We start from the raw sequence: 12500 nt of genomic DNA on the forward strand, positions 1-12500 counted from the left end.
CGCATTTTCTTTGCAACCGACCATCAATGCCGCCCAACGGGGCCAGCACGAGCAGTCATCCGCGGTCCCCTGGCCCTGCGCACGTTTGTCTTTGAAACCGAGCATCAATGCCACAGAAAGTGCCGGGGCGCCAGCTGGAGCCATCATCCGACGTGCCATGGCTCTGGTCCCATGGTCTTCGCAACCGAGCATTCGTGACACCCGCGGGGCCAGGACACCAACCCTTCCGACACGAGCATTCGCGCATGTTCTTTGGCCACACAACGGCGCCAGCACGAGCAAAATCATCCGCGGTGCGGTGGCCTTGCACGGCCTTTTGTCTTTGGAACCAACCATCAGTGCCACGGGAAGTGCCGGAGTCCCGGCATCCGCGGTGCCAAGTCATTGCGCCCTTGGTCTCTGCAGCGGGGCATGCCGGGCACTCCCAACCATTGCAAGCAAGCAAGCAAGCAAGAAAGAAAGAAAGTAAGTAAGTAAGTATTACATATAGGGGCGGGACATGCGGGGAGATCTGCGAAACGTGCATTACGGGGCACACGCGTACCTACCGGGGCATACCGACCCCTATTGGGGCACACGTGTGCATATCGGGGCATACCGGGCCTATCGGGGCACACGCGTACATACCGGGGCATACCGAGCCCTACTGGGGCACACGTGCGCATATCGGGGCGTACCAAGCCTATCGGGGCATACGCATGTATCCCAAGGCATACCGAGTCTATCCGGGCATACGCGTTCATACCGGGGCGTAACGGGCCTATCGGGGCATACTTGGGCATATCCGGGCAAAAAATGCCCAAAACTTGCGCAACCTTGGCAACCGTGGTCCATTCCTCTCTATATGCCTAGCCTTGCCAACCGTGGTCCATTCCTCACTATATGCCATGGCCTTGTGCCCATGGTCTTCCCAAGACAGCGTCCAAGGCCCCCGGAAGGCCAAGGGAGCCCAACCCAGCAATGCCCTGCTATGGCAAGCCAAGGCCAAGCATTCCGGTGCCTATCCGGGCAAAAATGCAATTCCTCTCTATATGCCTAGCCTTGGCAACCGTGGTCCATTCCCCACCATATGCCATGGCCTTGTGCCCATGGTCTTCCCAAGACAGTGTCCAAGGCGCCCGGAAGGCCAAGGGAGCCCAACCCAGCAATGCCCTGCTTTGGCAAGCCAAGGCCAAGCATTCCGGTGCCTAACCTTGGCAACCGTGGTCCTTTCCTCACCATATGCCATGGCCTTGTGCCCATGGTCTTCGCAAGACATCGTCCAAGGCGCCCAAAAGGCCAAGGGAGCCCAACCCAGCAATGCCTTGCTAGGACAAGCCAAGGCCAAGCATTCCGGTGCCTATCCGGGCAAAAACGCCCAAAGCATGCCCATTCCTTAGCCTATCCAGGCAAAAACGCCCAAAATCTGCACATTCTAGTGCCTATCCGGGCAAAAACGCCCACCAGCATGCCACCCTCCTATAGGGTTTGCGCAACCAACCAGCCTAACCACCAGTGGCAACCAAAGGTGCTGTTAGCGACGACTTCTGAAGACGCAACGAGACGCGACGTGTTTGCGCCCAGACGCGACGAGACGATGCGGGATCTGCGCCCAAGAATGCCTAGACCCGTCGACTTGATGCGGGATCAGCTCGCCCAAGCATGCCTAGTGTGCAAGGCCTGTGTGCAAGGCTAGTGTCCAAGGCTAGTGTGCAAGGCTCATGTGGAACGCTAGTGCGCAAGGCTAGTGCCCAAGGCTTGTGTGCCAGGCCCGTGTGCAAGGCTAGTGTCCAGGGCTTGTGTGCATTGCTTGAGTGCAAGGCTTGTGTGCATTGCTCGAGTGCATGGCTTGTGTGCAAGGGTTGTGCGCAAGGCTAGTGTGCGGGGCTTGTGCGCATGGCTAATGTGCACGGCTTGTGTGCATGGCTACCGTGCAAGGCTAGTTTGCATGGCTAGGGTGCAAGGCTCGCATGCGAGGCTAGTGTGCAAGGCTGCGTGCAAGGGAAGCGTGCAGGGCGAGTGTGCGAGGCCACTGTGCACGGCGCCAGCACTAGCGAGCCATCATCCGCGTTGCCATGGCTCGCTTGGCCTTGGCTTGCCAGGCCCCGACACGAGCAATCGCGCATTTTCTTTGCAACCGACCATCAATGCCGCCCAACGGGGCCAGCACGAGCAGTCATCCGCGGTCCCCTGGCCCTGCGCACGTTTGTCTTTGAAACCGAGCATCAATGCCACAGAAAGTGCCGGGGCGCCAGCTGGAGCCATCATCCGACGTGCCATGGCTCGCTTGGCCTTGGCTTGCCGGGCCCCGACACGAGCAATCGCGCATTTTCTTTGCAACCGACCATCAATGCTGCCCAACGGGGCCAGCACGAGCAGTCATCCGCGGTCCCCTGGCCCTGCGCACGTTTGTCTTTGAAACCGAGCATCAATGCCACAGAAAGTGCCGGGGCGCCAGCTGGAGCCATCATCCGACGTGCCATGGCTCTGGTCCCATGGTCTTCGCAACCGAGCATTCGTGACACCCGCGGGGCCAGGACACCAACCCTTCCGACACGAGCATTCGCGCATGTTCTTTGGCCACACAACGGCGCCAGCACGAGCAAAATCATCCGCGGTGCGGTGGCCTTGCACGGCCTTTTGTCTTTGGAACCAACCATCAGTGCCACGGGAAGTGCCGGAGTCCCGGCATCCGCGGTGCCAAGTCATTGCGCCCTTGGTCTCTGCAGCGGGGCATGCCGGGCACTCCCAACCATTGCAAGCAAGCAAGCAAGCAAGAAAGAAAGTAAGTAAGTAAGTAAGTATTACATATAGGGGCGGGACATGCGGGGAGATCTGCGAAACGTGCATTACGGGGCACACGCGTACCTACCGGGGCATACCGACCCCTATTGGGGCACACGTGTGCATATCGGGGCATACCGGGCCTATCGGGGCACACGCGTACATACCGGGGCATACCGAGCCCTACTGGGGCACACGTGCGCATATCGGGGCATACGCATGTATCCCAAGGCATACCGAGTCTATCCGGGCATACGCGTTCATACCGGGGCGTAACGGGCCTATCGGGGCATACTTGGGCATATCCGGGCAAAAAATGCCCAAAACTTGCGCAACCTTGGCAACCGTGGTCCATTCCTCTCTATATGCCTAGCCTTGCCAACTGTGGTCCATTCCTCACTATATGCCATGGCCTTGTGCCCATGGTCTTCCCAAGACAGCGTCCAAGGCCCCCGGAAGGCCAAGGGAGCCCAACCCAGCAATGCCCTGCTATGGCAAGCCAAGGCCAAGCATTCCGGTGCCTATCCGGGCAAAAATGCAATTCCTCTCTATATGCCTAGCCTTGGCAACCGTGGTCCATTCCCCACCATATGCCATGGCCTTGTGCCCATGGTCTTCCCAAGACAGTGTCCAAGGCGCCCGGAAGGCCAAGGGAGCCCAACCCAGCAATGCCCTGCTTTGGCATGCCAAGGCCAAGCATTCCGGTGCCTAACCTTGGCAACCGTGGTCCTTTCCTCACCATATGCCATGGCCTTGTGCCCATGGTCTTCGCAAGACATCGTCCAAGGCGCCCAAAAGGCCAAGGGAGCCCAACCCAGCAATGCCTTGCTAGGACAAGCCAAGGCCAAGCATTCCGGTGCCTATCCGGGCAAAAACGCCCAAAGCATGCCCATTCCTTAGCCTATCCAGGCAAAAACGCCCAAAATCTGCACATTCTAGTGCCTATCCGGGCAAAAACGCCCACCAGCATGCCACCCTCCTATAGGGTTTGCGCAACCAACCAGCCTAACCACCAGTGGCAACCAAAGGTGCTGTTAGCGACGACTTCTGAAGACGCAACGAGACGCGACGTGTTTGCGCCCAGACGCGACGAGACGATGCGGGATCTGCGCCCAAGAATGCCTAGACCCGTCGACTTGATGCGGGATCAGCTCGCCCAAGCATGCCTAGTGTGCAAGGCCTGTGTGCAAGGCTAGTGTCCAAGGCTAGTGTGCAAGGCTCATGTGGAACGCTAGTGCGCAAGGCTAGTGCCCAAGGCTTGTGTGCCAGGCCCGTGTGCAAGGCTAGTGTCCAGGGCTTGTGTGCATTGCTTGAGTGCAAGGCTTGTGTGCATTGCTCGAGTGCATGGCTTGTGTGCAAGGGTTGTGCGCAAGGCTAGTGTGCGGGGCTTGTGCGCATGGCTAATGTGCACGGCTTGTGTGCATGGCTACCGTGCAAGGCTAGTTTGCATGGCTAGGGTGCAAGGCTCGCATGCGAGGCTAGTGTGCAAGGCTGCGTGCAAGGGAAGCGTGCAGGGCGAGTGTGCGAGGCCACTGTGCACGGCGCCAGCACTAGCGAGCCATCATCCGCGTTGCCATGGCTCGCTTGGCCTTGGCTTGCCAGGCCCCGACACGAGCAATCGCGCATTTTCTTTGCAACCGACCATCAATGCCGCCCAACGGGGCCAGCACGAGCAGTCATCCGCGGTCCCCTGGCCCTGCGCACGTTTGTCTTTGAAACCGAGCATCAATGCCACAGAAAGTGCCGGGGCGCCAGCTGGAGCCATCATCCGACGTGCCATGGCTCGCTTGGCCTTGGCTTGCCGGGCCCCGACACGAGCAATCGCGCATTTTCTTTGCAACCGACCATCAATGCCGCCCAACGGGGCCAGCACGAGCAGTCATCCGCGGTCCCCTGGCACTGCGCACGTTTGTCTTTGAAACCGAGCATCAATGCCACAGAAAGTGCCGGGGCGCCAGCTGGAGCCATCATGCGACGTGCCATGGCTCTGGTCCCATGGTCTTCGCAACCGAGCATTCGTGACACCCGCGGGGCCAGGACACCAACCCTTCCGACACGAGCATTCGCGCATGTTCTTTGGCCACACAACGGCGCCAGCACGAGCAAAATCATCCGCGGTGCGGTGGCCTTGCACGGCCTTTTGTCTTTGGAACCAACCATCAGTGCCACGGGAAGTGCCGGAGTCCCGGCATCCGCGGTGCCAAGTCATTGCGCCCTTGGTCTCTGCAGCGGGGCATGCCGGGCACTCCCAACCATTGCAAGCAAGCAAGCAAGCAAGAAAGAAAGTAAGTAAGTAAGTAAGTATTACATATAGGGGCGGGACATGCGGGGAGATCTGCGAAACGTGCATTACGGGGCACACGCGTACCTACCGGGGCATACCGACCCCTATTGGGGCACACGTGTGCATATCGGGGCATACCGGGCCTATCGGGGCACACGCGTACATACCGGGGCATACCGAGCCCTACTGGGGCACACGTGCGCATATCGGGGCATACGCATGTATCCCAAGGCATACCGAGTCTATCCGGGCATACGCGTTCATACCGGGGCGTAACGGGCCTATCGGGGCATACTTGGGCATATCCGGGCAAAAAATGCCCAAAACTTGCGCAACCTTGGCAACCGTGGTCCATTCCTCTCTATATGCCTAGCCTTGCCAACCGTGGTCCATTCCTCACTATATGCCATGGCCTTGTGCCCATGGTCTTCCCAAGACAGCGTCCAAGGCCCCCGGAAGGCCAAGGGAGCCCAACCCAGCAATGCCCTGCTATGGCAAGCCAAGGCCAAGCATTCCGGTGCCTATCCGGGCAAAAATGCAATTCCTCTCTATATGCCTAGCCTTGGCAACCGTGGTCCATTCCCCACCATATGCCATGGCCTTGTGCCCATGGTCTTCCCAAGACAGTGTCCAAGGCGCCCGGAAGGCCAAGGGAGCCCAACCCAGCAATGCCCTGCTTTGGCAAGCCAAGGCCAAGCATTCCGGTGCCTAACCTTGGCAACCGTGGTCCTTTCCTCACCATATGCCATGGCCTTGTGCCCATGGTCTTCGCAAGACATCGTCCAAGGCGCCCAAAAGGCCAAGGGAGCCCAACCCAGCAATGCCTTGCTAGGACAAGCCAAGGCCAAGCATTCCGGTGCCTATCCGGGCAAAAACGCCCAAAGCATGCCCATTCCTTAGCCTATCCAGGCAAAAACGCCCAAAATCTGCACATTCTAGTGCCTATCCGGGCAAAAACGCCCACCAGCATGCCACCCTCCTATAGGGTTTGCGCAACCAACCAGCCTAACCACCAGTGGCAACCAAAGGTGCTGTTAGCGACGACTTCTGAAGACGCAACGAGACGCGACGTGTTTGCGCCCAGACGCGACGAGACGATGCGGGATCTGCGCCCAAGAATGCCTAGACCCGTCGACTTGATGCGGGATCAGCTCGCCCAAGCATGCCTAGTGTGCAAGGCCTGTGTGCAAGGCTAGTGTCCAAGGCTAGTGTGCAAGGCTCATGTGGAACGCTAGTGCGCAAGGCTAGTGCCCAAGGCTTGTGTGCCAGGCCCGTGTGCAAGGCTAGTGTCCAGGGCTTGTGTGCATTGCTTGAGTGCAAGGCTTGTGTGCATTGCTCGAGTGCATGGCTTGTGTGCAAGGGTTGTGCGCAAGGCTAGTGTGCGGGGCTTGTGCGCATGGCTAATGTGCACGGCTTGTGTGCATGGCTACCGTGCAAGGCTAGTTTGCATGGCTAGGGTGCAAGGCTCGCATGCGAGGCTAGTGTGCAAGGCTGCGTGCAAGGGAAGCGTGCAGGGCGAGTGTGCGAGGCCACTGTGCACGGCGCCAGCACTAGCGAGCCATCATCCGCGTTGCCATGGCTCGCTTGGCCTTGGCTTGCCAGGCCCCGACACGAGCAATCGCGCATTTTCTTTGCAACCGACCATCAATGCCGCCCAACGGGGCCAGCACGAGCAGTCATCCGCGGTCCCCTGGCCCTGCGCACGTTTGTCTTTGAAACCGAGCATCAATGCCACAGAAAGTGCCGGGGCGCCAGCTGGAGCCATCATCCGACGTGCCATGGCTCGCTTGGCCTTGGCTTGCCGGGCCCCGACACGAGCAATCGCGCATTTTCTTTGCAACCGACCATCAATGCTGCCCAACGGGGCCAGCACGAGCAGTCATCCGCGGTCCCCTGGCCCTGCGCACGTTTGTCTTTGAAACCGAGCATCAATGCCACAGAAAGTGCCGGGGCGCCAGCTGGAGCCATCATCCGACGTGCCATGGCTCTGGTCCCATGGTCTTCGCAACCGAGCATTCGTGACACCCGCGGGGCCAGGACACCAACCCTTCCGACACGAGCATTCGCGCATGTTCTTTGGCCACACAACGGCGCCAGCACGAGCAAAATCATCTGCGGTGCGGTGGCCTTGCACGGCCTTTTGTCTTTGGAACCAACCATCAGTGCCACGGGAAGTGCCGGAGTCCCGGCATCCGCGGTGCCAAGTCATTGCGCCCTTGGTCTCTGCAGCGGGGCATGCCGGGCACTCCCAACCATTGCAAGCAAGCAAGCAAGCAAGAAAGAAAGTAAGTAAGTAAGTAAGTATTACATATAGGGGCGGGACATGCGGGGAGATCTGCGAAACGTGCATTACGGGGCACACGCGTACCTACCGGGGCATACCGACCCCTATTGGGGCACACGTGTGCATATCGGGGCATACCGGGCCTATCGGGGCACACGCGTACATACCGGGGCATACCGAGCCCTACTGGGGCACACGTGCGCATATCGGGGCGTACCAAGCCTATCGGGGCATACGCATGTATCCCAAGGCATACCGAGTCTATCCGGGCATACGCGTTCATACCGGGGCGTAACGGGCCTATCGGGGCATACTTGGGCATATCCGGGCAAAAAATGCCCAAAACTTGCGCAACCTTGGCAACCGTGGTCCATTCCTCTCTATATGCCTAGCCTTGCCAACCGTGGTCCATTCCTCACTATATGCCATGGCCTTGTGCCCATGGTCTTCCCAAGACAGCGTCCAAGGCCCCCGGAAGGCCAAGGGAGCCCAACCCAGCAATGCCCTGCTATGGCAAGCCAAGGCCAAGCATTCCGGTGCCTATCCGGGCAAAAATGCAATTCCTCTCTATATGCCTAGCCTTGGCAACCGTGGTCCATTCCCCACCATATGCCATGGCCTTGTGCCCATGGTCTTCCCAAGACAGTGTCCAAGGCGCCCGGAAGGCCAAGGGAGCCCAACCCAGCAATGCCCTGCTTTGGCAAGCCAAGGCCAAGCATTCCGGTGCCTAACCTTGGCAACCGTGGTCCTTTCCTCACCATATGCCATGGCCTTGTGCCCATGGTCTTCGCAAGACATCGTCCAAGGCGCCCAAAAGGCCAAGGGAGCCCAACCCAGCAATGCCTTGCTAGGACAAGCCAAGGCCAAGCATTCCGGTGCCTATCCGGGCAAAAACGCCCAAAGCATGCCCATTCCTTAGCCTATCCAGGCAAAAACGCCCAAAATCTGCACATTCTAGTGCCTATCCGGGCAAAAACGCCCACCAGCATGCCACCCTCCTATAGGGTTTGCGCAACCAACCAGCCTAACCACCAGTGGCAACCAAAGGTGCTGTTAGCGACGACTTCTGAAGACGCAACGAGACGCGACGTGTTTGCGCCCAGACGCGACGAGACGATGCGGGATCTGCGCCCAAGAATGCCTAGACCCGTCGACTTGATGCGGGATCAGCTCGCCCAAGCATGCCTAGTGTGCAAGGCCTGTGTGCAAGGCTAGTGTCCAAGGCTAGTGTGCAAGGCTCATGTGGAACGCTAGTGCGCAAGGCTAGTGCCCAAGGCTTGTGTGCCAGGCCCGTGTGCAAGGCTAGTGTCCAGGGCTTGTGTGCATTGCTTGAGTGCAAGGCTTGTGTGCATTGCTCGAGTGCATGGCTTGTGTGCAAGGGTTGTGCGCAAGGCTAGTGTGCGGGGCTTGTGCGCATGGCTAATGTGCACGGCTTGTGTGCATGGCTACCGTGCAAGGCTAGTTTGCATGGCTAGGGTGCAAGGCTGCGTGCAAGGGAAGCGTGCAGGGCGAGTGTGCGAGGCCACTGTGCACGGCGCCAGCACTAGCGAGCCATCATCCGCGTTGCCATGGCTCGCTTGGCCTTGGCTTGCCAGGCCCCGACACGAGCAATCGCGCATTTTCTTTGCAACCGACCATCAATGCCGCCCAACGGGGCCAGCACGAGCAGTCATCCGCGGTCCCCTGGCCCTGCGCACGTTTGTCTTTGAAACCGAGCATCAATGCCACAGAAAGTGCCGGGGCGCCAGCTGGAGCCATCATCCGACGTGCCATGGCTCGCTTGGCCTTGGCTTGCCGGGCCCCGACACGAGCAATCGCGCATTTTCTTTGCAACCGACCATCAATGCCGCCCAACGGGGCCAGCACGAGCAGTCATCCGCGGTCCCCTGGCCCTGCGCACGTTTGTCTTTGAAACCGAGCATCAATGCCACAGAAAGTGCCGGGGCGCCAGCTGGAGCCATCATCCGACGTGCCATGGCTCTGGTCCCATGGTCTTCGCAACCGAGCATTCGTGACACCCGCGGGGCCAGGACACCAACCCTTCCGACACGAGCATTCGCGCATGTTCTTTGGCCACACAACGGCGCCAGCACGAGCAAAATCATCCGCGGTGCGGTGGCCTTGCACGGCCTTTTGTCTTTGGAACCAACCATCAGTGCCACGGGAAGTGCCGGAGTCCCGGCATCCGCGGTGCCAAGTCATTGCGCCCTTGGTCTCTGCAGCGGGGCATGCCGGGCACTCCCAACCATTGCAAGCAAGCAAGCAAGCAAGAAAGAAAGTAAGTAAGTAAGTAAGTATTACATATAGGGGCGGGACATGCGGGGAGATCTGCGAAACGTGCATTACGGGGCACACGCGTACCTACCGGGGCATACCGACCCCTATTGGGGCACACGTGTGCATATCGGGGCATACCGGGCCTATCGGGGCACACGCGTACATACCGGGGCATACCGAGCCCTACTGGGGCACACGTGCGCATATCGGGGCGTACCAAGCCTATCGGGGCATACGCATGTATCCCAAGGCATACCGAGTCTATCCGGGCATACGCGTTCATACCGGGGCGTAACGGGCCTATCGGGGCATACTTGGGCATATCCGGGCAAAAAATGCCCAAAACTTGCGCAACCTTGGCAACCGTGGTCCATTCCTCTCTATATGCCTAGCCTTGCCAACCGTGGTCCATTCCTCACTATATGCCATGGCCTTGTGCCCATGGTCTTCCCAAGACAGCGTCCAAGGCCCCCGGAAGGCCAAGGGAGCCCAACCCAGCAATGCCCTGCTATGGCAAGCCAAGGCCAAGCATTCCGGTGCCTATCCGGGCAAAAATGCAATTCCTCTCTATATGCCTAGCCTTGGCAACCGTGGTCCATTCCCCACCATATGCCATGGCCTTGTGCCCATGGTCTTCCCAAGACAGTGTCCAAGGCGCCCGGAAGGCCAAGGGAGCCCAACCCAGCAATGCCCTGCTTTGGCAAGCCAAGGCCAAGCATTCCGGTGCCTAACCTTGGCAACCGTGGTCCTTTCCTCACCATATGCCATGGCCTTGTGCCCATGGTCTTCGCAAGACATCGTCCAAGGCGCCCAAAAGGCCAAGGGAGCCCAACCCAGCAATGCCTTGCTAGGACAAGCCAAGGCCAAGCATTCCGGTGCCTATCCGGGCAAAAACGCCCAAAGCATGCCCATTCCTTAGCCTATCCAGGCAAAAACGCCCAAAATCTGCACATTCTAGTGCCTATCCGGGCAAAAACGCCCACCAGCATGCCACCCTCCTATAGGGTTTGCGCAACCAACCAGCCTAACCACCAGTGGCAACCAAAGGTGCTGTTAGCGACGACTTCTGAAGACGCAACGAGACGCGACGTGTTTGCGCCCAGACGCGACGAGACGATGCGGGATCTGCGCCCAAGAATGCCTAGACCCGTCGACTTGATGCGGGATCAGCTCGCCCAAGCATGCCTAGTGTGCAAGGCCTGTGTGCAAGGCTAGTGTCCAAGGCTAGTGTGCAAGGCTCATGTGGAACGCTAGTGCGCAAGGCTAGTGCCCAAGGCTTGTGTGCCAGGCCCGTGTGCAAGGCTAGTGTCCAGGGCTTGTGTGCATTGCTTGAGTGCAAGGCTTGTGTGCATTGCTCGAGTGCATGGCTTGTGTGCAAGGGTTGTGCGCAAGGCTAGTGTGCGGGGCTTGTGCGCATGGCTAATGTGCACGGCTTGTGTGCATGGCTACCGTGCAAGGCTAGTTTGCATGGCTAGGGTGCAAGGCTGCGTGCAAGGGAAGCGTGCAGGGCGAGTGTGCGAGGCCACTGTGCACGGCGCCAGCACTAGCGAGCCATCATCCGCGTTGCCATGGCTCGCTTGGCCTTGGCTTGCCAGGCCCCGACACGAGCAATCGCGCATTTTCTTTGCAACCGACCATCAATGCCGCCCAACGGGGCCAGCACGAGCAGTCATCCGCGGTCCCCTGGCCCTGCGCACGTTTGTCTTTGAAACCGAGCATCAATGCCACAGAAAGTGCCGGGGCGCCAGCTGGAGCCATCATCCGACGTGCCATGGCTCGCTTGGCCTTGGCTTGCCGGGCCCCGACACGAGCAATCGCGCATTTTCTTTGCAACCGACCATCAATGCCGCCCAACGGGGCCAGCACGAGCAGTCATCCGCGGTCCCCTGGCACTGCGCACGTTTGTCTTTGAAACCGAGCATCAATGCCACAGAAAGTGCCGGGGCGCCAGCTGGAGCCATCATCCGACGTGCCATGGCTCTGGTCCCATGGTCTTCGCAACCGAGCATTCGTGACACCCGCGGGGCCAGGACACCAACCCTTCCGACACGAGCATTCGCGCATGTTCTTTGGCCACACAACGGCGCCAGCACGAGCAAAATCATCCGCGGTGCGGTGGCCTTGCACGGCCTTTTGTCTTTGGAACCAACCATCAGTGCCACGGGAAGTGCCGGAGTCCCGGCATCCGCGGTGCCAAGTCATTGCGCCCTTGGTCTCTGCAGCGGGGCATGCCGGGCACTCCCAACCATTGCAAGCAAGCAAGCAAGCAAGAAAGAAAGAAAGTAAGTAAGTAAGTATTACATATAGGGGCGGGACATGCGGGGAGATCTGCGAAACGTGCATTACGGGGCACACGCGTACCTACCGGGGCATACCGACCCCTATTGGGGCACACGTGTGCATATCGGGGCATACCGGGCCTATCGGGGCACACGCGTACATACCGGGGCATACCGAGCCCTACTGGGGCACACGTGCGCATATCGGGGCGTACCAAGCCTATCGGGGCATACGCATGTATCCCAAGGCATACCGAGTCTATCCGGGCATACGCGTTCATACCGGGGCGTAACGGGCCTATCGGGGCATACTTGGGCATATCCGGGCAAAAAATGCCCAAAACTTGCGCAACCTTGGCAACCGTGGTCCATTCCTCTCTATATGCCTAGCCTTGCCAACCGTGGTCCATTCCTCACTATATGCCATGGCCTTGTGCCCATGGTCTTCCCAAGACAGCGTCCAAGGCCCCCGGAAGGCCAAGGGAGCCCAACCCAGCAATGCCCTGCTATGGCAAGCCAAGGCCAAGCATTCCGGTGCCTATCCGGGCAAAAATGCGATTCCTCTCTATATGCCTAGCCTTGGCAACCGTGGTCCATTCCCCACCATATGCCA

The sequence above is a fragment of the Tasmannia lanceolata genome, unplaced genomic scaffold (assembly GCF_043159265.1).
Source record: "Tasmannia lanceolata isolate RefF3 unplaced genomic scaffold, GAP_Taslan_0.1 ptg000064l, whole genome shotgun sequence".
Classification (NCBI taxonomy): Eukaryota; Viridiplantae; Streptophyta; class Magnoliopsida; order Canellales; family Winteraceae; genus Tasmannia; species Tasmannia lanceolata.